Below are 25427 nucleotides of genomic sequence, written 5' to 3'. Positions count from 1 at the left end.
ACAAAGAAAAAACCTTCACTGTGAAATTTTCGTGAGACAGAGTTGTATGGTTCCCACAAAATATAACTTCTTTTCATTTATTCCATGGAAATAAAACTTCAAATGCATTTGATACAATAGATGTGAATCACTGTAGCCAATTTGCATCAATGGAGTCATTTTGTCTCAAGAGTTCTATTGGAATTCAAGCTGCAGAGGCAACAAACTCTTTTAAAATGCTAATAGTATAAATTACTTCAAAAAAAACCCCACTCTAGCTTAATGACTGTCTGTCAAATTCCTTATTTTAAATCTTAGTGTTTTAAAAGTAGAATGAAACAAGTATCAGTCTATTAGTCGAAATCCCTGCTGTCAAAATCATCAAAGCATTTTTCATCATGTTCTGTAAAGAAAATATGCTTAAATATTAATAACCACTAAGTAAATAAAACTTCATAATTACATGATTATAATAGCCAGGAAAATCACACCTCTACGCTTCACAGACAGTAATGCACTGTAACAGGCTCCGCTTTTATTCTGATACTCTGTAGAACATGCACCATATGATTACAGATTTTTTTCTTCTTGCTGAAGTCAACATTTATTCTTCTTGTACAACTTCTAATCAATGAAAGACCATAATTTCTAGCATTGCTCCAGAGAGAGTAAAATAAAGGCTGATCTTCCGTTGAACACAAATTTCTGCAGAAAGCAGGGCAGCAGAAAGCAAATTCCTGAAATAAAGACAGGATAGGAAGGACAAATGGATTGATAGTATAGAAGTATAGAAAAAAGATGATACTGATTATGAGAAAGTGATTACATTCACCTGTGAATATCTAGACAACCAGGAATCAAAAGGAAATTCATAGAAGTAGACATTTGGGACTTAATTGGAGTTTCAGTAAAATACGATACTCCACAAAATATCTCTGATCCGCAGAGTGCTGCTGGAGTATCTTCTGTCATTAATGTTCTATCCAGCACCTTGTTTGTCAGCATCTGCCTGGTAAATGGTGAAGGTTGTTCAAGTTACAGCATAACCATAGTCAGGAGTTCTAAAGATGGCATGCACAAGTTTTGATGGAGGGGAAACACAGACTTTACCTAATGTGCCTGATAAAGAAGCTCAGAAAATAACTTTCTCTTTCATCATAATGAACATGATCTGCAAGCGGTTGCAACAATTTATACATTGAATAGGGAAACTAAATCAAGATGAGATATCCAGACCTCCCTTCAGACCTTCCTGAGTAACAATTCAAAGAGGTCAAACAATATCTGCAGGGCACATAGTAAACAGCCCTCTTAAGCTGCATCTGCAGTGGAACAAAACCAGAAACAAATACAGAAGAGAATCTATGCAAAGACAGCACTTTTTTTTCTATTGCTTTGCTCTAGGTGAAACACCTGACTTCCATGGGCTTGAAGAGGCTAAAAGTGTGCCCTAAGTCTGGTCTCTCAGAAACAAAACAGAAATGAGAGTTAAAATAGTACGAAAATAAAGTTAAAAGGTCATTCACTTTTGGTTTTTTTTTTTGGCTATGAACACAAAGGGTTTTTCTATCTCAACCTATGATGTCCATAAACTACTGTTAAACTTTATTCTATTTGTTCAAGCAGGAAAAAAGAAAAACAAAATCAGTCAATGATTCTCTTTGAGTGGTTTCTAGTATTCTAACAAGCTTCATTTACCTGTGAAAGGTACAATTAATAACAATATACTACATTTATCTAAATCCATTCAGCTTTTGACACTTCTTTCTGCTTTGGAAAGTTTACAACTTGTAATTCAGAGATACCAAATATATCAGAAATGTATACAATGCTTAAATACATACAGGGCTTCCAAAGAAACTGTACTTGATTCATACCCTTTGATAGATGGATAGAAACACATTTGTTTGTACCAGGAATAAATACAGGAATATGACTTTATAGAACTGTAGAAGTGAACTATGTATCATCACACAACAAGATTTATCTGTCTTTCCTTGCACTTTCACTACATAAAATTTTACACACCTTGATGTCAAAGTCATTGCTGGACTGTTTTCTGTCATTTGTTCCTGCTCTCAGATTAAGATTAAAACAGATTAAATCAGTTTTGATTGTCTAAATTCTTCATCTTAATACCCATTAATTCTTAGATCAGCAGTTGCTGTTAAACTTTCCAAAAAATGGCTGATCATTCCAAACAGAAACACACTTACTGCAAGACATGAAAGTCTTTTCTTCATACAAGAGGGATTTAATCAGTTGTGTAGCTGTACTCACAGGCCTAAGCAAATTTTTAGTATTGAAATATAGCACAAATATATATTATGCTTTAGAAACTGAAAAAATCTAATTTAAACATAAAGTCATCATTTAATTTATTTTGAATATTACTCCCAAAAATGTCCTGAAGCTCAATAAAGCTTAACTTTGGAATGCAAAAGGGAATTGAAGTTGAAACTAAGAACCCAGAAGATAATGTTGTTAGGATTTTGAAACATATGCATATGCATACGTAGCCCTTGCAATATGTTCTAGTAGATCTTGTTAACTGTACCTACAATTTAGGAATGCTGCTGGATTCCATACTGACATAATGTTTTGCACAGTTACAATTAATTACTATTAAGTTATCCCTTCTAATATTCCTGTTGGTTTGGAGATAGCCCTATCCTAGTGACTGACAATCCTTGTTTACTCATACCTCTGTTATTTTTCTTCTGGATTACAGAAATTCAGCAAATCAAAATAAGGCACAAATAACCCTTAGGAAATTCTATCTGGGAAAACTGTTGTCCTCCTCCTCTGTTGGGCAGACTGCACAATCACACCAGACACATCCCAAATCTTTTCATATACTCTACACAGATTAAACTTCAAAGCCTAATCATGTCTTCAGATTATTCAACAGCCTGAACAAAATGCATCAACGAATCAGCTGCTTGTGGCTGAAGGCTATGATAGACCTATCTAACCCTCAGCCATCATAAACAACGCAGGAGATCGAACTTTCTCAGGGGCCACATTAAAGCTGTGGTACCAGCTGCTACAAAGCCATATATGCTATGGATGATTAGAAAACTACCCTCACCAATCCTCTTATCTAACACAAAACAGTATGCATACCCACAAAAAATCCCTTGCTCTCAAAAAATGAGCCAAAAAGCAAAACCCTTTGTATTACAGAAGCTTTGCTCCCCCGTAAAGTAGTGAGAAAATAAACTACCTGTGGCAGGTCTTCATTCTGTTATTTCATCAGTGACTTATGGAAGCGATCCCAAATGCTGTAGACATGAAGCAGTCAGAATGTGAGAAAAAGAGAAAATATTGTGAGGAAAGACTGAGGAAAGACTCTCCTCAGACAGTGTTTTGTTTCAAGGCCTTGCTCAAACTAGGAAGTTACTAACATTCATCTAATTAACCCATCTTTCAGTACATACAATAATGAAGTCTGAGTACAAGAAGAAAAACAAATTACTGAAGTTAAAAGTGTTTATGAAACTTAATGCAGTGTCTTCCAGTTTCAAACACTATCTCTCTCAATTTCATACCTATCCAGAGATGTTTATCTCATTCCTTGATCTATCTCCAAATTTCTGCCAGAGCGTATTACACATTGCTGGTTTGTTTCATTTTACTATGTGCTATTGAAAACAAAAGACTAAAATTGCCTGTACTTTATCAAGCACCCAGGACATTTTTTCCTCATTTACATCTAAGTTGAATGTAGTCTTTGGGAACGGACAGAGAAGTCAACAAATACAGTATAAGTCACCCCAACCATCAAGAGTCAAGAAGAGCTAATAATGAGCCACACTCACTGTTACCTTGACAGATGTATATGAAGTGCATTTTTAACATAAATGTTAAATGGGGTTAGAAAAGAGTTTAAATCTCAGTACTACCTGTCTGCAGGAAGAAGTTCATTTATCACAGCTAAGTGATTTGATTAAGAAATTTGTTTGCAGTCATTTTAAATATGATATCCATCAGTATCTGCTATATTAATCTTTAGTAAAAGATTGTTTACAGTCTTGCCAGATGAAAACTCTATCTAGCTATGCCTGTGAGGTATCAGTATTTCAAAAGCATCCCTATATGTCAAGAGAAGGCAAAATTGTAGTAGCTAACAGTTCTAGAAGCATTAGAAACCAATATCATCAAGTTGCAAAATTAGAGGAAAAATGGAAATAAAATACAAATAGTTCAATTTCAAAATATTTTGACTTCCTAATGTATTCTGGCCTTGCTCTGATACACGAACAGCTTTTAGAATAGTACTGAACACTGCAAGCATGAGAACACAGTTCAGAACAGCCCTGATTGCCCAACAGTATCTATATATTTGTGCACTGGGCAGGACCTTTGTATTTCATACATTATTCACAACTTGCTGCAATCATTCAGCAAGATCAGTACATGCCCTACCATACAGTAATGGAAAAAGATTACATATATTTAGGGAGTAAGACAACACAAAAATGTGAGCTGTTTTCTGCATCAATTTCAAAGCCTCAAGGTGCTTTTGAAGCCTGGTTCTGTGTTTAGTTAGAACAGTCACTCAATAACAACCCATAAATGGCAGGTGGATTTAGTGGGTTGATTTGATTGATGTGGGTTACTCTTTGTATCCCCAACCAGCTCCAGGCAGTTAATAACAGGAATAACCAAATATACCCCAGTTATAAATCAAGATCCACTTACATACCAGGCTATAACTTCAAAACATGCTATATGTTTATTTAGACTTTAATCCACTTTTATCTGATTTCCCTCTCCAATGTCTTCACAGGGCTCATTCTAACCTCAAGCAACCTTTCATTTTTCTCCTATCAGTTTAGATTTATGCATACTCTTCTCTGGGATCACCAAAGCATTATCTATTATCTTCCCAAGCTCCAGAGAATTCCAATCTGCCTCCTGCAGTTTCTTCCAAGTCTCACTTTCTGCCACAGCTAGCAGGAATACAATTTTCTTTACCTGCCACCAAATCTCAACTTTGACTTCGATGGAAAATCCTTAGGGTGAAAGGATAACCTGATCTCACTGGCAGTTTCAGAGTGAGGATTCTGCTACCAAAGGAACCACTTATCATAATTTTCTAGTATAGTTTCACTGTGATGAGAAATAACAAGAGAAAGATAGCTGTTACATTAACAATCAATTACATAACACAGATGGAACACGAAATGTTCGTATTCTCTCACTTCTGACATTAATACATTTTGTTAAAGTATCTTTTCAGTACTTCTTTAAGAAATGACAAAGCATAAAAGAGGACAGAGACTTTTATATGGCTTAAGAGGCACGTTTAGCACAGACTGTGTGTCACCATTTAATAACAAGCCATTTGAGCTTATTTGAGGTTTCAATGGAAGGTTGAAGCGAGCCAGAAGTACTACAAAAGCATTCTGCAGACTATACCAGAAAGTATTTTTATTCAGAGGTTGCTGGGATTATCACGAGCCATCTCTTAACTGATACGGAAACTTTTAAAATAAATGAGAGAATAAGTTTACTGAAGAGTTAGCATGACAATAGAGACAAGCAGGAAAAATAAACCTCCACTTAAGGTGCCTCATGTCTTTTTCTTCAGGGTGAACTCCTGGTAAATGTAATTTTACAGAACTTTGTACTATATGAATTCTCCCAGAACTGATTTAGAGATGGTATATTAATGCTTTGTAATTTGTAGGAAAAGTACAAAAAAACTGAGATACTTTAGACTTTGGAGCATTAAGTTTTTTGTGTGACCTAACACTGGCTATTATTCTGAACTAATTTTTTCACAGGAAATATGCTAGGTGCATATTTTAAGTTTTAAAACAAAAAAAAATTTTGATTGCAGGCATACTACCACCACTACATTTTCCATTAGATTGTTTTCTAGTGTTTTTTACAGACCTGCTAATTAATTCTGCACTGATGTTAATTCTTAAAAGACTTCAAAAGATACAATTTCCACTAAAACATCTCTTGATATAGCAGTGATGTTCAGGGATTTCCCTCCTATTTGTTTCCACAACTTAATTCTTCATTTTTATATAAACATTTATATTTTCCTAGTTTTATCACAAGTGCATTTCTTTGAAACTATAGAGCTTGTATTCAAGGTGCATGTGCGAGTAGAACTGATGTTTTATACATATATATATATATATACACAAACTCAACAGTCCATTCTATTTTCTCTTTCTGTTCTCAGAGGATAAGATCCACCTGTGTTCAAAGATCCATGGTAAAACCTACACATTATTTATAACATATTCAAAATTAGACCCACTGCAATAAAAAACAAGAAGGAGGAAAAAAAGTCCAAACAATACAAGAAATTGGAAATAACATTTTTGCAGATCCAAATCATGTGCTGAAATTAGATCAGGCAAATAAATGCCAGTGCAGTTCCAAATAAGATAAGTATTGAGCAACAGGAGAAAATAAAAATAATACCTTTCTGCAACACATAAAGGGTAGCTTGCTTTATGGAAATTAGAGAACAGATTCTTTGGCACATTTTATTTTGCCTTTTAAAAGAACACAGGAAAAACTACTTATAAAAGGAGGATAAAAAAATAATTTCACAGCACATCCTGCAGTTCCACTGCATTTTATGTTTACATTTTACTGGCAATTCCACTGCAATTTTGAAGTAATAGTAAAACAAAGAGGAAGCATTTAACATCTGAAATAAAAATCAAAGTTTTTTTCAAATATTTCCCTTAATTTCTGCTTGCTTGTTTTACTTAATTTGTGTTCTATATGTAGACAATGAAATACTACCTACAGGACAACAGTCAAAGTATCACTATATGCATCCTAATGGATTAGTATATCTTTTATCACCTATTTTAAAAGGGCTTCCTACAAAGACTCCTAAACACTAGATAAGAACATATTTTAAAAATTTAAAAACATCCCCAGCACTAGTATGCTGCTTTTATAATTGAGAATAGAATTTATTTCATGAAAATGAATAGTGACACTAAAAGACAAATGTTTTATTTTATATAATTTGGTTGATAATGTCAAAAGAATACTGAGCTGTCACTGCATGATCATCTCCGGCTGATATATAATATAAATAAACAGGTTTATTTTCAAAGCAGGGGACACTGATGTTGCGATTATATTCTCTCTTTATCATTTTATTTCTACTATATACAATGAATTATGTTGATCTTATAATTTCCTTAATGAACAAATGCTGAAGCAGTAAAGTGACAGTTGCTCACCGCTGTCTTGTGTCCTGAACGACATACAGAACACAAACATAATGGCTGTTTCAGTCTTTTGTATTCTACCCAATTAAAAAAAATATTTTTTAAATTCCTTGTATACTTTTGTGATGTGCTTACTCTGCCTAGATGAAGTTGGAGAGGGTGCAGAGAGCGCAGTGTTTCTTTTAATTCTTTATCCCAAATACAGATCAGGTCTCCAAAAGTTTGGTGGATTAGATAAATGTCTTTTGGTGAACTAAAGGGATTGTCTTCAAGCAGTAAGCCCATGATTTCTTTAGAAAAGACAGGAGAAGGAGAAGATGTAAATGTAAATAACTGCAGGTTAAAAATTCTAATGTCTGCAAAAGTGATTTCTACATTTAGTTCTTCCACCAGTGCTGCAGATATTTTACTAACTTGGGGAAATATCTTCAGGAAATCTCCACAACTAAACAAATAAATGGTATATACATGAAATAATGAACCTTACCTACGGCAGCATGCTACTTTTCCAGATAGGACACTCCTGAATGACAGATAATGTGAGAAAAATTTGTCAATAACAATTATGTTTGTTACTGAAGAAGAAAAAAAAAATAAATTAGAAAGGATAGGTGAAAGGTTATTAGCTTAGTATGGACCTAATCAAGAACTGAGGTGGGGCAGGAGATTTACTAAACAGAATTTTCTTTCATGATTTTTAATTGAGAGTTCTCCACAGTAGCCTTTCCTGTCAATTACACAGGGAGCGAAGAGGTCCAAGATAAATGCCTAGCAAGCAGGCTCACTGGCTCTCTCATGCATCAGAATCACCCGAGAGGTGGTGAAGACATCAACTTTGCATTCTAACATCAATTTCTGAGAACAGCACTGAGCATAATGTACCATTATGTCACACAGTCATCTGATCCAAATAATACCCCATTTCCCTAGAATTTCCATTCCACTTTTAAGTACATTTCTAGTCAGAATAACAAAATCAGCTTTGCTTTTCTGAGACTCTAACTTCAGTCCAACCATAAGTCTAAATAAGCACTTCACTTACATAAAACATAACAAAATCCAGCAGAGTTTACTATGACTGGCTCTCCTTGATTCATAGAATTTGAATATTTGAAAGAGGCTTATTTACAAAAATTATTTTAAAATGCATCACTACATTAACAGTGTCACAATATTCTAAAAATAAACAAAAAACAACACACACATACATAAACAAATGGCTAGACATAACACAACATAATATAGTGGGAAATGGACTTGTCAGAAATATTGTATCATAAGCTGACACCTTTGGCCTTATCACTATGTTGGTTATCACCCTAAATTACTTACTATTTCAAGGCATTTAACAATTCATATTCCTTATTGACACCATCATTCTTCTAAAAGCAATAAAGGTGTGACTGTAAAAGGTGCTTCAAGTGAGCAGACCACTGACTGCAGTAACATGAGTGAGTCCTCAGGAAGCAGGAAAAATAAGGTAAGTATCTTTCATATTCTGACATACTTCACTTTTTGCTAAAATGTTCCTTCTCTTGGAGACCATGCAAATTTGGGGAAATTTATAATCAGACTAAAATATGGAAGTTCACAATCAGAACATAACAACAATACCTGTTTGTGTTCGCAACAAAACGAGTTAGTTCCATACCTTGACATATTAGCTTCAGAAAAGAGAGAATAGTATTCAGCCTGATTGTCAGATTTGCCTTCAGTAAAGCTCACTGTCAGGTAAGCAGTGAGCTCACAGGGACGTGTGTTCCCTCAATGTCTTCCTGCAGGATTATCTGAGGTCACGCTAATTGGACAAGCATAAAGTTCTAAACATCTACATGCACACACTGCATATGACTGTAACCAGGGGTGACTAAAAACTGACTGATTTTAACTGGCAGGTGGCTACTAAGCGTTCTGGGTTTTTTCCTAAAAAAATAAACTGAGAGCACATAAAGGAAAATTTTCCTTTGTGATTTCAGGGTATTTGTAGGATTGAAGAATTTGTGAGCTAGGTAAAGCAACAGGGAATTTGTTGGCTCTTTACAGTTTTGTCTTTTTTAGCTTTTGGTTAGTAATATTGAGGTATTCATTCTTTTTTTTTTTTAGGCTAAAATAAGCATTATTTTAAAAAAACAACAATAACAAAAAAGAACCAAGACATTCAGGAAAGCTGCTATTCAAAGGACAGTGATATAAACCACAGCATGAGATAGCCCACCTGAGAAACGGAAAAATTACTAATAATTATGAGGGCTGGTAAGAAAACTAAAAACTGTGGGGAAAAAATAATGCTACAAGTATTAATCATAGGAAGTACTGAGGTGAAGAGTTAAAAATGTATTTGCTGAGCTTAGACACAAAATTTGTGTCTGAAGGTGATATCAAAGCTATGTTTGCTCTAGATCTCATTTAGCCATTGTCAAGCAAAAGGAATATAAAATTATCTCATTTTAAAACATGAGAGTTCAGGACACTTCATGGTTTGAAGAAGCTTTCAGTTGGATACAGATGAACAAGAGTAAGCAGTCAAAAAATACTCCTACTCCTTTACAGAACAGCCCCTGCCCCATGTATTTACCATATCTTTCTATGTAAATATCTTTACAATGTGCTTTAGGAGAGTTGTAATTAAAACAAACCAAGCAGAGTCAAAATAGTTACAATCTCGCCAGTGTACAACACAATTAAGTAAAATAAGTGATGAGCATAAGGCTAATAATTTGTATTTATTAAATAAAAGCACTGCATGGGAAATACAACGAAACAAGCAGCAAGAGAAACAATAGAATATTGTTTCAGAGTATTAAAATATTCCATTAGAGGTGATGTTTTGAGACATCTGTATTAGAAACATATAGAGGTCAAACAACCGCCTGGTTCTGAATTTTATCTTTGTATCCATAAATATATACTTGTTTCAGGGGAAGCCCTTTTTGTATGGATCCAGGCAGGGCTTTTGCTAGCTATGAAACATATACTAGAGCAGTTTCTATTAGCATTCATCTGGGGTGTAAAATGGCTGTTTGTTCTGTAAGGAAATAGGAGGCTGATTCAGATGCCAACAGACCAGCCCATGGTGAAATCATAGTGCCTTAGATGATCAGAAAGCCATAGGCCAGCAAGTTAAAGCTCCCATATAGTTCAAAACTTCAGTAGCATAAGGCACAACATAGTACAAGCCCACAGAAAGTAAAAATGAAACACTTCATACTTTACTAAGATCATGAAAGGTAGGAATATGCAGGAAGAGAAGAAAAAAACTGGCCATTCTTTTCTCGTGACCATACTTTTCTCGTGACCTAATGAACAAGAAGGTCCAGAATTCAAATTACAAGAAGTCAGCAGCACTCAGTGATTCTCAAGGCCTGAGTTTTCTCTTTTGCCCTCCCCAGTCAGCTCACCTAAACAGCCTCTGCTTGACAGTGGGTAGAAAGAAGGGGAAATGTTTTTTTCCTTCAAGAGTGAAGCTCTTCCTTTGCTTGAACCCAGGGAATCCATGTAGACCTCCCATGAGGTGTCCCCCTAACTATTACAGAGAATCCTTTGGCAATCTCTGCTCTTCCCAGAAGAGCATGACATGAGCTGAGTATGTACCATTTTTTAAAGAGCAAGTACCTAAAATTTTTACATTAGAAAAGCTTAGACTGTGGGAAAATAAAAATTTTCTCATGGACTACATTTGCTAGCTATGAAAATAATAGCAAGAGCAGAAGCCTGTTGCACCCATAAAGTAGAAATAATATTAAACAGGATACAATATTTGTTTTTCTTGAATTCAGGCACAGGTATTCTAAATTAACATACACTGTCATTGTGTATAAGCATCTTGTAACACAGCTTAGTGTAATACATAACAACAAAACGGGCAAGGCATATAGAAACACCAACAGTGTGAGAGGAAAAATAGGGAAGAATGGCTTTACCCATAGTGGTTCCATCTTCTCTCAGCAAAGAGCTCTATAGCCTGATCATCTCAACCACAGTGACTAAGAACAAGGACCATATCGATCAGCGCTAACTACACAGTTCTGTGGTACTACCATTAATTTAGGATAAGCTTGTTAATAAGAATTGACTGCTTTGAAGTGGTGATAATGATTAATAATGTTTAAGAACTAACCACTGGCAATACGTCTCCTTACTAAACGTCAGTCTTGTCTAGTTCTGTTTTGAAGCTCTCACTCTCTTATTCTCTAACTTGCATATACTTACATTCACTTGCAGCTGAGCAGATGAGAAAAACATTGCTGCAAAATAAACTGTGAAAATATTGAAGTTGCAGGCTTTGAAATAAATTTTTATCTCATCAAAGTTTACAAGTCTGCATTTCTAGAATTTAGAAGGAAAATACTGATGTTTTTTATCAGTTCTGTCAGGTCTCAAGCTGTCAGTAAGACACCTTTACTGAGTTCTGATCTTCTACCTGCAATATTGGCATCAACTGAATCTATAATAGAGTGCAGCAGTGTCTCTTCTGCTTTGGGACTCTACACACAGCCCAAAGTCACAGTATGGTGCATCCCATCAGGGTCTGTGCCCAGAGGGGTTTTTCTGGAAAGCACACCCCTTTCCCATTAAACCACCTTATCTCCTTCCTCAGGCATTTCTCTATCACAGTCCAGGGCACCTCTATCTCCCTTCAAACCTCCTCCCTAAAATGTAGAGTTTAAAGCACTGGACTCACAACATTCAAGCATTTGTGCTGTTATTCCCCACAGGTATTGCCTTATAGCTTGGCATAAAGTAGGAATTTTACATGATAGTCTGTCTTGTTTCAGAAAAGTATTGATAACATTGTGGGAACAGATTTTTTTTACCAGGCAGTTCCAAGGAATTTAAAAAGAGGAAAAAGATTATTACTGATATAAGTGGGTTAATTTAATCTCTAAAGGTCAGGCTAAGCCTGCAGGATATAGGATATCTGCTGCCCTACACCAGCTTACTTTGCTGCTGATCTTCTAATAAAGCATTTACCATGAGGGAAAAGGAGAATGTATGTGCAACTGTGGCAACATAGATGAGTTTCCTTGGAGAAACAAGTTAGAGCCCAGACCTGTTCTGTGCTACACCACCAGTACACATTTGCTGTAGAACTCTGGAAATAATAGCAAGTACTGTCCCTCCCCACTGTGACACTTGCCTCTGCATTTCATGAGCACATTCCTTCAGTGTACAACAGGCATAATCCTTTCTACAGCAATCACTCAATTTGCTACAGTGGTAGCAAAAAAGAGAAAGGGCAAGATGACTTAATAGTCCTGTCTTAGGCTACATGGTATGGCTATCTATGGCTCAACACAGTGTTCCGACAAGCATGGCCTCTGGATACCTCCAGTATAGTGAAGGAAGAACATACAAATTAGCAAAGAGTTTAAGGACATATGGCTTTAAAAAGTTTGCACTATTGCTTATCCATTTCCTGTGCAGTCTGTATTTGATCATGATACAGTTTACCCTTCTGTGCAAATGATATTTTAATGACAATGTTATGAATACTGAGTCATCAGAAGCAGAGAGAATAAATTAATAAAATAAATTAATGAAAAAACAAAGGCAAGAGAGAACTTCAGTAGAGAAAAAGTAGAGCTTTGCTTACTGATGCTTTTCTCTTCTAGGTGTAGGGAGTTGCTACATCACTTGATTCATTTTTAAATGGCCCCCAAAACACTGAAGAAAAAAATGCAAAAAAGCTTTATATTGCTAGCGGACTAGTTGAACGGATGGTATTTATTTCTTGTACCTGCTCTTCTCTAAAATGTCTCTTGCATGCAATGTACTCAATCAATGTTGTTTACAGAATGCTGTTGTTTTATTTTTGATAAATCTGCAAAGGTACTCTGTTTAATCCCAATGTCAATACGGAGTTCAGCAGTTTCTGCATTCCATATTCCTTTAGAATTAGGTTTCCTATTTGAAGCAGAGGAAAAACTGTTTAAAAGTAGGAAACATGCGTTCTCTTTAAGGTAGTTCTCCCCATGCAAGACAGCAGCAGTAAAACAAAAAAACCCAAACAGGCATAAGGAGCTGTGGTTCCAATTAAAATTGTATCAGAGTGGCATTGAGAGAGAGTGAGATAGCACTGAGAGCCCAAGGATGTAGGAGGTCAGTTTATAAATAATTAATTTGTTAATCTTCCATGGCATTTCATTGAAATGTGCTATTTTCTCAAATATATCCAGAAAGATGACAAGCTGTCTTTTCAAGTGGTTTTATGTGCATGTGCTCTGCATTTCATATTTCAATAATAAATAAAATAAAATGATGATGTTTTAACCACTTTTTTTTTTTTTTTTTAACATCTCTCCTAGCATTCTGGGATTTGTTTACTTTGCCATATGCTATTTAGTGGCACATTTAGGATCAATCAGAATGTTCAAACACAAGAATCTAAAAATACCAAATGGCACTTTTTTTCTTCACAAAGAAATCACAGGAAACTGACTCTTCAGAAGTAATTCAGTGTGATCCTTTATGTTTGATGATACAGATATTTTCAGTGCTTGTGGTTTAATTCAAAGTTCAGGGGTAAGAATGCAAGACTTTTGATTCATTTAACTGGTCTGCATTTTTTGTTTTACTAATTATAAACTAAAATTTGTTCAAGGTGTTCCTTAAAAATGTAGAATTAGATAATTCCTTAGTACAGTGGAGTGTTAAAATTATTTTGTGTATTGAATACCATAAGGGAATCATCACTTATGGTGAGACAGATTTTATCAATAAATGCATGCACTCCTGGACAACTTTGCTATTTTGTGTGACACTTTGCTACCTTCTATTTCCCAAACACTCTCTGAGAAAATAATAATTATCAAGATGCTTTAAAAAAAAAAAAAACCTCTGAGGAGGAGCTTTATTATGAAGTGGTTTTATTGAGATTGCAAATGGTAAAACACATATTTAACTGAAATGATACTCCAGCTCAGAAAGCTCTTGGTCTGTGTGTGGTATCAAAAGAAAAATCTTGCTACAAATACAAGGAGCAAAGTCAGTGCCTCGCTGATTCCTGTGAACAATGTTAATAGGAAGAAGTTGATGATGACCTTGAACACATAAAAATATCCAGTGCTGTATGTCAGTGCTGACTAGTGGGATGATGTTGACCTACATTAACATTTGATTACCTTTTGGCACTGTTTTATAGCTGAGCCAAGGTAACATTCAGTTATTACTAATTTCTTTATTGTACCTGTTTAAAATAGAGCCATCCAGGTGAAAATCAGACAAAGGAAGAATAAATGAAATAAACAACAAAATGTACTTACATTTAGATTGAAGAGATATATTAAATATTCATCATGGAGTATTTACTTATGATAACAGCCCATATTTCTATTCTCAGCTGTTATGATCTTTTGTTATGCAAAATGTGGAGTTACATAAGGTTTTTATTAAAATCCTTACCAAGTAGCTATTTTCAATACTCCCTATAGCTAATAGAGGAAGGTGGAGGTAGTACAAATTATTTCAAAGACATATATATATACACATGTAGTTTCGTGGTCACTTAGTAAATTACCTCCTTCTAAGGCATAACATTTTGGATTCTGAAGCATCTTTAATTGGTTTAGTAAATTAGCAAATGGCTTTATACCTAGCATGAAAACTGCATAACTGCCAGACTGTCAAGAAAGTGAAGAGCTTCAGGAAGCCAGAAGTCAGTGTCCTCAGAAGCACACAGGCGTTTAAGCAAAACGGGGAGTCTAGTGAGCATAATCTGGCCACTATCATACTCTGAGCCTAATGGTTTCCCCAGCCTTCACTCCAATGTCAACAGCAGAAAACTGCGGTCTGGAGACTTTTCCTCCTTCCTCACTGAGCTTGCTGTCAAATACTCATATCATTCTAGACTCAGAAAACAAAGAGGAGAGTCAAGGACCAAACTAGTGACTAGGGTAAGTATATCCACCAGACATAGAATCGTAACCTAAAACCTCAAAACACTCATCACGCAGCTTCAACAGCTGATTATCAGCTCCCCTGTTCTTTTAGTATAGGTTTAGCCCCTTTGGTGTGAAACTATTTTTGTCCTGCTAAATTTAGGCCTGCTTATTTAGGGGATATATAGCTCCAATGCAAGAGAGTGAACTTCATCTATAAATGATACTTTACAAGCTTTTTAAAACCTGTGCACAGAAGAAAATGAAACAAATGCTTACAGTGAAAAACTGTTTTGCAAATGGAAGAGACAGCTTCAAATTAACATTACTACATTCATAAATACATAAGGAATTACAATACTAAAGCTTTATAAAGCTTCTGTGACTGATGAAGAAAACCACTACTGCACTACTATAAACATCTAAACATAACTGGAAGGGAATTTTTCTCTTTTTTCTTTTTTTATCTAAAATCAATTTCATAAGCAAATGGAATGCATTTAGAATGGAAATAGAGGAAATGTAAAAGAACCTTTGAGTACCAAAGATTTTCAGTCTTTGCTAATGAAAGACGAAAGAAGGCAGGAGACGAGAAGAAGAGACAGGGAAGAGAAGAGGTAAAGAATGGTTTTATGTTATAATAAATAAAACTTTTACACACAATAATTTAAGCTGATAGCTGTTGAATTTAAATATACGCAGACACATTGCTTGGAGCCCTGTGATCAGCTTCCAAATGATATGGTAGAATGCTAGGGTGAAGTAGATATCAAAAACAATGCTTGAAGAGAGAAAAAACAATTCCCTTATAAAGACAGACCTATTACTTCAAAAACTTTCTTTAAAAGACCTAGAAAGAATAGAATAATATTTCTTACATTGCTGGATAACAAAAATTAATATTTCAGTACACAGAATACAGCTACAAAATGTAACTATCTCAAAGCTCGTACTTTTAGTCTAGTCTTGAAATTTGTAACCAAGCTGTTCCTTTTCTGTTTTCATAGCTACAAAAATATTTAATTTGTGAGCCATATTTTATGTTATTGGAAGGGTGCTAAGAAGCTTTTTCAGTTGTCCTTTCCTCCTGATGATACCACATGAAAAGTAAATTTCAACAGTCCCCTAATTAGATTTGAACTAGGTTGTGGAAGATTAAACAACTCTAATAAAGCAGTTTTATCTCTTATCAGACTGAAGACTGTTTCTTCCAAACAGATTTTAGAGCAAATGACCTTGTCTTTACCAGGTATTCCCTTCTCTCAAATTTACCACAGCTGCAGTGCTTGTTCAGCAATGTCAGAGGAGCTGAACCAGAAAGAAAAATGGTAGGCAATGGAAAGGGAAAAAGATTGACTATGCTCTCAACTGCTCACACAACTACAGGACATAAGTTGTAGGAGACTTTTCTCTTCTATGAATAATGAAAAGTCTCTAACATAAGTAAAATCTCTGATTCTGCCTGAACATCCTAACTAATAACCATTCAATGAGTAGTAATATTAGCTTCCAGAAATAATTTCTTTGGAATCATATGAGAAACTAAGAGTGGTTAAATGTATCTATTCTATTCCAGCACAACTTTCAATGCTGTACTATTCATCCCAAGCTCATTCAACTCCTTCATTCCTCAACAAAGTTGAAGGATAAGAGTGGAAGAAAGTACATCTTCAAAATACCATGGGGCCTTCAAATATTGAGTGGTTAAAATGACATCCTTATAATAAAGGCTGGGAAATGGTGGCAATATAGAACTTCCAAATCTGGGCAAAAGCTCTCAGGAAACCACAGTCAGAACTATCAAAATGAAGGGGTGTGCCAAGCATCTGTTCACCCTGGGTCTGAACTGGCATATTATGCCATATTTGTAGCAGCACACTTTAAAATATATATCTCAGATCCAAAATGAAATGCAAAAATCATCACTGGGAAAGTTGGATGATGACACAATCATTAGTAATACTGTAAATAACAAAGACACAGGATAATCAATATGAAATCATCTGCATCACAAACAAAAGGTCCTACATCTAGAAATCACAGAATAAATGCCAGGTGATGAGAGTAACTACTTGTTCTGGAAAGCAATGACTTTGAAATAATTTGGGGTTCATGATGAATAATCAGCTGTATAAACCACCATGCCCTGTACCAAATGGACTAACACAGTTCTAGTGTCTGCAAAAAAGACAGTCTCATGTAGGACTAGGCAAGTCTGATTCCTCTATTAAAAGCAGCAGGAGCATGTGTGTACATCAAAAGAAGTGTATGTGAGAGAAAAGAGGTATGGAGATGAGAATTTATCACATGGCTTCTGTCTCTAAAAAGGGCCAGTCCAAAAGTGCACTTTCCCATAATCTAATTTTCTTTTATTTTATAGATGGTAGCAAGAGTGTATGTAGAAAAATCTGTATTCAGAGTTGGCTCTAGTCCAATTAACAATAAAGCAAACTATAGTCTTGTTATATGTAAAACTCTACTGTATGTTCTTCAAAAAGGCACACGAGGGAAGGAATAATTGCTTCATCAAGCAGAAGGATTCAAAATCTTAACAACTAGCTAATGGCAATCACTCCTGGATTTTCAAATACAAGGACAACTCCAAATTTAGCCTTTCACCTTCTTCATAAACTTTACTTTCATGAATTCCAACCCTCCTTTAGTAACACATAAAACTTGAAAGCTCTGGATTAATGTCAGTACAACACCTCAATTTGCTAGAAAAGCAGAAAATTTATAAATTATAACAAGGAGCCATGGAATGTTGGCACTAGTCCTCTAGGGAGACAAAACTAGTTCTTCTAGGGAGGCAAACAGGGTGCCCTGTTCCTGCTTTCATTAACATCCTTCAGGAGCATCATTTGCACACTAGTTGCCAACTTCAGAGTCAAAGGTATTTGGGTTTCCTCTCCACATCAGCTTAGCAATTTTTCCTCATCATCCTACACACAGTGAAGTGTGAGTATATCTAGCAGCTTTTTAATTAATTGACTTTATTTTGAGACACCTACAAGGCTCATTTAGTATCCACATTCTCTTCCTGTAGCACACTACAGTGACAATCTTTGATCTTTACTACAGTACTGGGGTTGTTACAGGGAGTTGGTTCAGAGCACACAGCATAAGTATCCTTCAAGTCTTTTTAAACTCATCCTCAAACCGTGCCTATGTCTATAATTTTGAGCACTCCCTTCAAACATGTTGACTTCTAGTTCCATGTTCCTATTAAGTACAAAGAAACAACTGAATACAATAAAAAAAGTGATGCATGGTTTTATTCCATCCATCTTCTACAGTTTTATCCATGTTACATCTATTTTATTTCTTCCTTTCAAAGTTCAAAAATTATTTTAATAATTGTAAATGATGATGGGAGAAAAGCAGGAATTTGAAACAATCTGCACCCCAGAAAGTTTTCCCAGTTGAGATGACCAGTAGTCAATATTTAAATTATAGATGTATTGCATACACAAACTAATTAAAAAATCAACACAGAATTAAGTTCACAATGAGAAACACAGAAGTAAAAAAAATCAAAACAAGAGGAACAGAACAGCATTTAATAAAAAGAACATTCTTAGCACTTACCTAATAATTTTTCAAGCTCAGAGACAACTGTTCTCTGTATATTGTAGTTCAGAAGTCTGGTATATCAGAGGCCAAATGAGAAGGAAGACACTGAAGCATGGACACAACAGTCAGTTGCTGTGACTGGGAACTGCCAGCGACAGAAACTTGGAAATACTTGGACAAGCCAAATAAGGCAAAGAGATAGAGCAGGGGCATGGTCTGAGAAATGCAGGGATGACCAACAGACTTTATACACTACAGTATATATAGGAATTGCCTAGGGTGACTTCAGGTATTCCTGAACCCCACAACATTGTTCCTCCAGGCAAATAAGCTGCATGGTGGTCTGCATCTTGTGGAGGTCACTGTAAAGCACATAGTGCCTCAGTCTTGTGTAAGCTGGGAATGGACCTTCTTTTCTCTAACAGCTGAGTTGCTCCAGAGCTAGTACAGAGAACGCTCCTCAAGCAAACAGCCCTGGCCTTAGGCCTGGCTTTGCAGCTATACAAGCTGCCATTGTAAATGACTTGACAAGGATCCAGGGAGATGGTGGGATAGGAAACCAGAGCAGATGGGGAACCTGGAGCTGAAATAAAACTAGAACTCAGGCACTAGCAAGTGGAAGAAATGTGGTTAGCCAAGAAGTCTGAGATCAGGACGGACACAACTTTGGCAGCAGTCAAAGAAGGAGAATAAATCTAGGGGATGACTGTCATTCTGGAACAATGAATTACACCTGTGGATAGAGCTCATACCTGAGAATGTGCAAGTCACTTAAAACAGACTGTCACGTGGCTAATAATTGCATACTTTGTATATTCTGGATATCTAAATGTCCTGTCTTGAGATCTGCAGAAGTGCCGAATTCCCACAGCTGCAACTGAAATTAATGGGAGTTATGCTTTAAGCAATACTAAGCAATCATATAATAAGTCTGAAAAATAAGACTCTAGACATTCAAATTAGGCACCTACAGTGAGTAGCAAATTTTTTACTTTCAAATTTCTGTATTCTCTCTTTGTATTTCTACAAAAATGAAGTTAACAGTGCTACCCTACTCTGTAAGCAAATTGTGGAAATATACGTACCTCTTAAAGCACTCATTTTTTAGTTATGAACATCATTTAGAAGCTCATAAATAAATTACTAATTAAAAAATGCCACATTTAAGTAGTGTGCATGTATGTATTTGGGGGGAAAGAGATTCCAGAAATATTAGAGAAAATATTACATAGATGCTCAGTGAGTACTGTCCATCTTGTACCTTGAACAAGGAATGCGATCTGCAGCTGGGTAAAGGAGCATAATGGGCAGGTATATTATACAATCGTATAGTTCAGGTTATGCCACTTTCGTTGGTCAGGTAGCAATACTGACATTTCCCAACTTCTGAATACTGAACAGTTGCAGTCTTAGTCTTCTTTTAATGTCATTTCTGGGGTATGTCTGCACAAATCATTCATATTACACAGTGCTTCTTCCTCATGATAAACACTACCAGCCACTCCATAAAAGGATTTCTTCAGATCCATCTCTGATACACAAAGATATACCTCTCCAAAGCACTTCTAAACGCCATCGTTTCCCATGATACATTAAAATTTTTAAAAAATAATATATTCAAAGAGACACTGCCAACAGAAACGATGATTCAGGACACTGAATAACAAGAAACACAAAACTTTCCTGGAAGAGAAAATCAGGCACACTAATATGCACGATACCATACTTCTGGAGGGACTGGGAATCTTTTTGTAGTCTATTAAACTGTAGAAATAAAAATCTAACGAATTATGCATTTCTGTATGGGTCATAACAGGTAATGAATCAAATGCTTTGTTGCTTTTCATGTCTTTAATTGTTATGAATTAGTGGGGTTAGATATGCAGTTAGAGAGATAGAACCTGTTTTGCATCAATTAACTGCCTGCAGAGAAAAAAATATACAAAGGACTATGTATTTCATTTTACAAGCTGCCCTAAACAAAACAAACTGAAAAAAAACCCAACCCACCACACATTTATCACAGGAAGATATTAAGGCAATTTCCCAAAGGAGAAATTTTCTACCTCAATCTACCCCTACACACAACTCTATGCAAACATCCCTTATGAAGAAAGTGTTATAAGTCTGCACAAAAGAAGAATTGGGAAGCAAAAAATGTGCAACAGACATATATATATATTTTGATATGGTATTGGTTCTTCCATGTAAGACTGAATTAGCACAGCTTTAAAGAAGTGTTAAAGACTCTACAACACAGTGCATCAGAAATGTCAAATACTACCAATGACAGAAGTAAATGGAAGCACGGTAATTTTTGTTAGCAGGTAGAATTTTAGAAATGACTGCATGACCAGTAGTCAGTATCAGAACTATTAGTATATAGTAGTAGCAGCAGTGGTATCAGCAGCACAGTATTGGTATATAGTAGCAGACAGTCTCATACAGATCAGTAGTATTTTCATCATGGGTGGATTTCAACTTGAACTATCACATGGCAACCAAGCTGAAGAACTGTATTGCACTCAGATTCTGCAACATAATATTTATAGAGTAAATGGTTTTCAACACTTCCATCTACTTAAATCAATGTGCAGGCTGCTATTTGCTTCTTGGCACCCTTCAGTTGACCTCTGAGGCATAATTGTGATCACTCTAATCAACAAACATAAAAAGCACTTTCAACACCTTAATATGCGCTTGCGGACATTAGGCAGAGAGCTTAGCTAGCAAGCACACAGCGTGGTCCTGTGGGAACAAAACCCTAATGTTGAAACACAGAAGCGATGAATCAGTTTTAAATTAAAAAAGGAATACTAAATGATTAAAAAAAAACCAAAACAGAAATAACACAGCTTCATTATTTAAATCCTTTTTGTAACTGCATTCAGTGTAGCAACCATATATTGGGAACTGAGTTTCTTCTGCAAGAATGATTCAAAATAAATGAATATTTGACTAGAGACAATCAAGACTTTAGTCAGGAATTACTCACACTGTATACCAGGTAAATTTTCACAGGAATTAAATAAAAGTTCTTGAATCAAAAGTAAAAAGGTACTTAACACTACTAGAAAAAATAGACATTAATTCATATGAGATCTCAGCATTTAATGGTGTATTTGGTCAATGGATACTTAGGGAAGGGGGGACAGTTGCACTGCCTAATTTTACGTACTTAAATTAGGTACACAGTTTAACAGGCTAGCCTCCAAAGTTCATGCAGATATTTATCCAATCAAAAAGGCTCCCATAGAGGACTACACAAAAAAAAAAAAAAATCAGATCAGCACAGATTGTTATTCCTTATGCTGATCTCCACAAGTTTGCCTTTAATACAGGCCAACTTCTGATTACCCACTATTAGAGGCTCTAAATCAACCATGAAGATGTCTGGATTCCTTAAAGTCATGTTACACCATATTGTTTGCTAAAGTCCTGTGCAGGCTCCTCTTCCCATCAGTAGGGTTTTTTCTGAATGATCTGCTGCTGTATAGCTGGTCTGCTTGAAGTCATGAACAGAAAGCCAAAAACAGTGCTATGAGGTCTACTATGTGAGCTACTGTTCGGTAGAAAATGAACATGGGCATGTATAGCTAAAAATCAACTATAGTGGCAGCTTGGCTATCTTTTACACCTAGATCATTGAATGTGCTGCAAGTTACTGATGTCTAAGTTTTGACCAAGGGAACGCACTTTGAAGATATATGTCAGATGATGTGAGTGCCTTTTTCTGACCCTTGGCAAAAAGAAGAATATTGTTATTGTGAGAGGATTCTTACAAGGACTCATAAAATATAAAGTTTTCACTACAGAAGGCAATCAAAGATTTCTTTGTGGTTTCTTTCTTCAGTCTGTCATGAATGTCAAACATTTCAGATTCATTATGAGAACCAACAATATCCTGTAGAAAAGGCAGCTAGGGTGTTAATCACACCACCTCCCACCCTCAGTGCCTTTTGATCCTTTCAGAGATACCATTTAATTACTTTTTTTTTTTTTCTTCTTTTAGGAGAGGCATTGTTGTGACTGTTGCTGGAATAATTAAGTGTTGAGGGAAGAGCACCTGAACTCAAAAGCCATTCTTTCAGTTGAAAAGGAAGCAGTTGGTACACAGTAACTAGGTAACTAAGAATGCATGAACGTTAATTTTGATGATTCCATAATTTTGGGTAACATAAAACATATTGCTTTAAAGCAAACTGTAACTGTAATCTCTTCCTTATTTCAACTTGAAAACTTTACTACCTGAATCACTTCTGTTTAGTCATTATTTTTACATTCTCATTGTATGTGTACTTATGATATGCTTCAGATGTAACATTTCCTTGCAGACAAGCAGAACAACTGTGTAATTTTTTTCATAAAAGTATACTGAAATAATTTTTAAGCTTCTCAAAAATTTATCTTAGAGCTCTCTTATATCTGGACTTCCAATTAATTTTGGGGAATAATTTTAATGATAATAATTTAATTTTTTAATTTAATTTTCTTTAATTTTTCCAGTATGTTCCTTCTTTGCTTGGGAACTTTTTTTTTTCTGCACAAGAAGAGAGATGGGGATGAAGGGAGCAACATGATTATATTTACGTAGCTGTTTGTATAAAATACTGTTAATGTTTACAGAAGTATGACAAAGGGGATTTTCTGAATAATGAAGTTACTCGATTAAAAATAAGTTAATGTGCTGGATTAGCAGGGTGTTGGGAAAAGACTGAAACAGTTACCTGGCAATTGATCAAGGAGCCTTGTCTTACAGAACAATACTAGCATAAAAATAGCTTATAACACTGAAAGGCTGATTACTAAAACTGTTGTGGGAGCTTTATTTTTTAGAAGAATATTGAATTAATGAGAAATAATACAAAGGGGGAGTTTAATTATTCTGAATAGAATAATTTTCTACCCTAGCTTCTCAGGATGGGTATGATTATGTAGGTCACATATCTAAAATGACTTTTATGCATATTTCATTAAAAGCTGCATCTTTTCATGAAGGATAGTAAGCAATAAGCCTTCTTCAGATAGTACTCTCTCTATAGTGCCTTAAATGAAAGCTATTTCCTTTGTGGTTATGGAGCTGTTAAGATGAGCAGTCAATAAATACAAAACCAGGCATATCTTATCTTCAGGTTATTGTTTTCACATAATAATAAGTTGTTTTCTTTCTCACTCTCTCCAAACCCCCACCATCATTTTGAATGCATAGCAATTAGACATTGGACAGGATTCCTAGTCTGCTTGTACTTCTGGAGGGTTACTGTCAAACTAATGAGAATACTAGATAAGCATTTTCATGTTCATCCAAACAATGAGATTTTGATTCTGAGTTGATTTGTAAGATTTTTCAATGAAGTTTTACAAATGTGAATGAAACTAAAGAACACCAATAATGAAATTATTGATGAAAGATATTGAATTTTCTTAGTTAGCACCCACTTTTCCTGTTTTCAGACAGGAAACACTTTTACATCCCATTTTAGTGTTTTTCTGCTTTAATCTTTAACTAGATTACAGATTTTTTTTTCATTGTAATAAAACATCCCTTATCAGATTTACACATGTAAATGCTTTCAGTGAAATACATGCACAGTCCTTTAATCATTGTTCTCACTTTTTCTTAGCTGCAAGACTGAGATTTAGTGTATTGCACATGCTTACAAAAAATGGTGGAAATATTTGTTCCATTAAGCATCAGAATGACACTACAATTTAAATGATCATTTTCTGCTTAATCTTAAAAAGCTAATGTGCATAGTGCAGGATCAGGTTTATCAGGTACTGTCACACATAATACTAAAACATGGATCTCTCAGCTAAATAATTGAATGTGTATAAAGTCCTAGCTTATCCAACATACTCTAGTGGTGAACTGAACTGTATGTACTTCAGCGCATGTCTTCAGACCTGAAGGTCTATGTATTGACTTAACTATACTACCATGTCCACTTAGAGTACTAAATAATTGTTTGCAATATTTAAGTTTAGGAGAAATAAATTCCTGGATATTCCCATACTCCTGCTTTCATATACACTCAAGACTAGACAAAATAACAATAAAGATAAAACTGTGTTCTTGTTAAATTATAAAGACACAATGTCTATTGCATTTTGGTATATGTCTTGACTGTGATACTTCTGTGTCTGAAATGTTTGATGGAGCTTCTGAATTATTCTTCCAAACCTCAAATATCAAAATTAATTCAATGGCTATTTACATACCTGAGCTATTTCAATCTTCAGTGAGCACTAATTTAAAAAAAGGGTAGTTGGGGTTAAATTGTTAACCAGACATGAGGAAAAAAGGACAACATGCAAGGGATATGATTTAGCTAAGCAGAAACATTATTAATTCATCAGAGAACTACCCAGCACTGCCTCATACAGCACAGATCATGGTTTACTACTTGATTGTTTCCCTTGGTTAGAGAATTCTCATCCGTCCCTTTACCCACTGCTGAGACTGCACAGCCCCTCCCCTTGCAACTTTCTACCCAATTCCTTCCTCAGCATACTGACTGTACTTATCATGTTCTTTAATGCCATTGTGCTGTAGTGGCTTATTAAGGCTCGAGATCCTTTCTGACCAAACTGTCAGCCATCTGTTACCTGATGTACTGTAGCATTCTGAAGTATCTTCTCACCAGACAAGATAGCGCTTGGAAGTTGCCAACCTGCACTTAACTGGACATGAGGGGAAAAGCTTCCCATTCCCCAGAGAGGATAACACATTTGAAGCTGACAGAAAACCCAGACATATACTAAATCAAAAGGAGGA

General features: G+C 35.4%; 1 long non-coding RNA gene across 2 annotated transcripts in view; it reads right to left on the bottom strand.

The window, feature by feature from the left end:
* Positions 1 to 478: 478 nt before the first annotated feature.
* The window catches only part of LOC141946594 (uncharacterized), a 36900-nt gene continuing 11951 nt past the window's right edge, over positions 479 to 25427 (bottom strand). The window contains exons 1-3 of one of the 2 annotated variants that reach the window (XR_012629883.1): positions 7687 to 7724; positions 3206 to 3263; positions 479 to 716 (exon numbers count right to left, since the gene is read on the bottom strand). This is a non-coding gene — a long non-coding RNA (uncharacterized LOC141946594). Of the gene's footprint in view, positions 717 to 3205; positions 3264 to 7686; positions 7725 to 25427 lie in introns of those variants that run through there. The other variant, XR_012629882.1, reaches the window with a different exon arrangement.

This window comes from Strix uralensis, chromosome 8, assembly GCF_047716275.1.
Source record: "Strix uralensis isolate ZFMK-TIS-50842 chromosome 8, bStrUra1, whole genome shotgun sequence".
NCBI lineage: Eukaryota > Metazoa > Chordata > Aves > Strigiformes > Strigidae > Strix > Strix uralensis.
The sequence above is the reverse complement of the archived record's forward strand: the minus strand, read 5'-3'. Positions and strand labels throughout refer to the sequence as shown.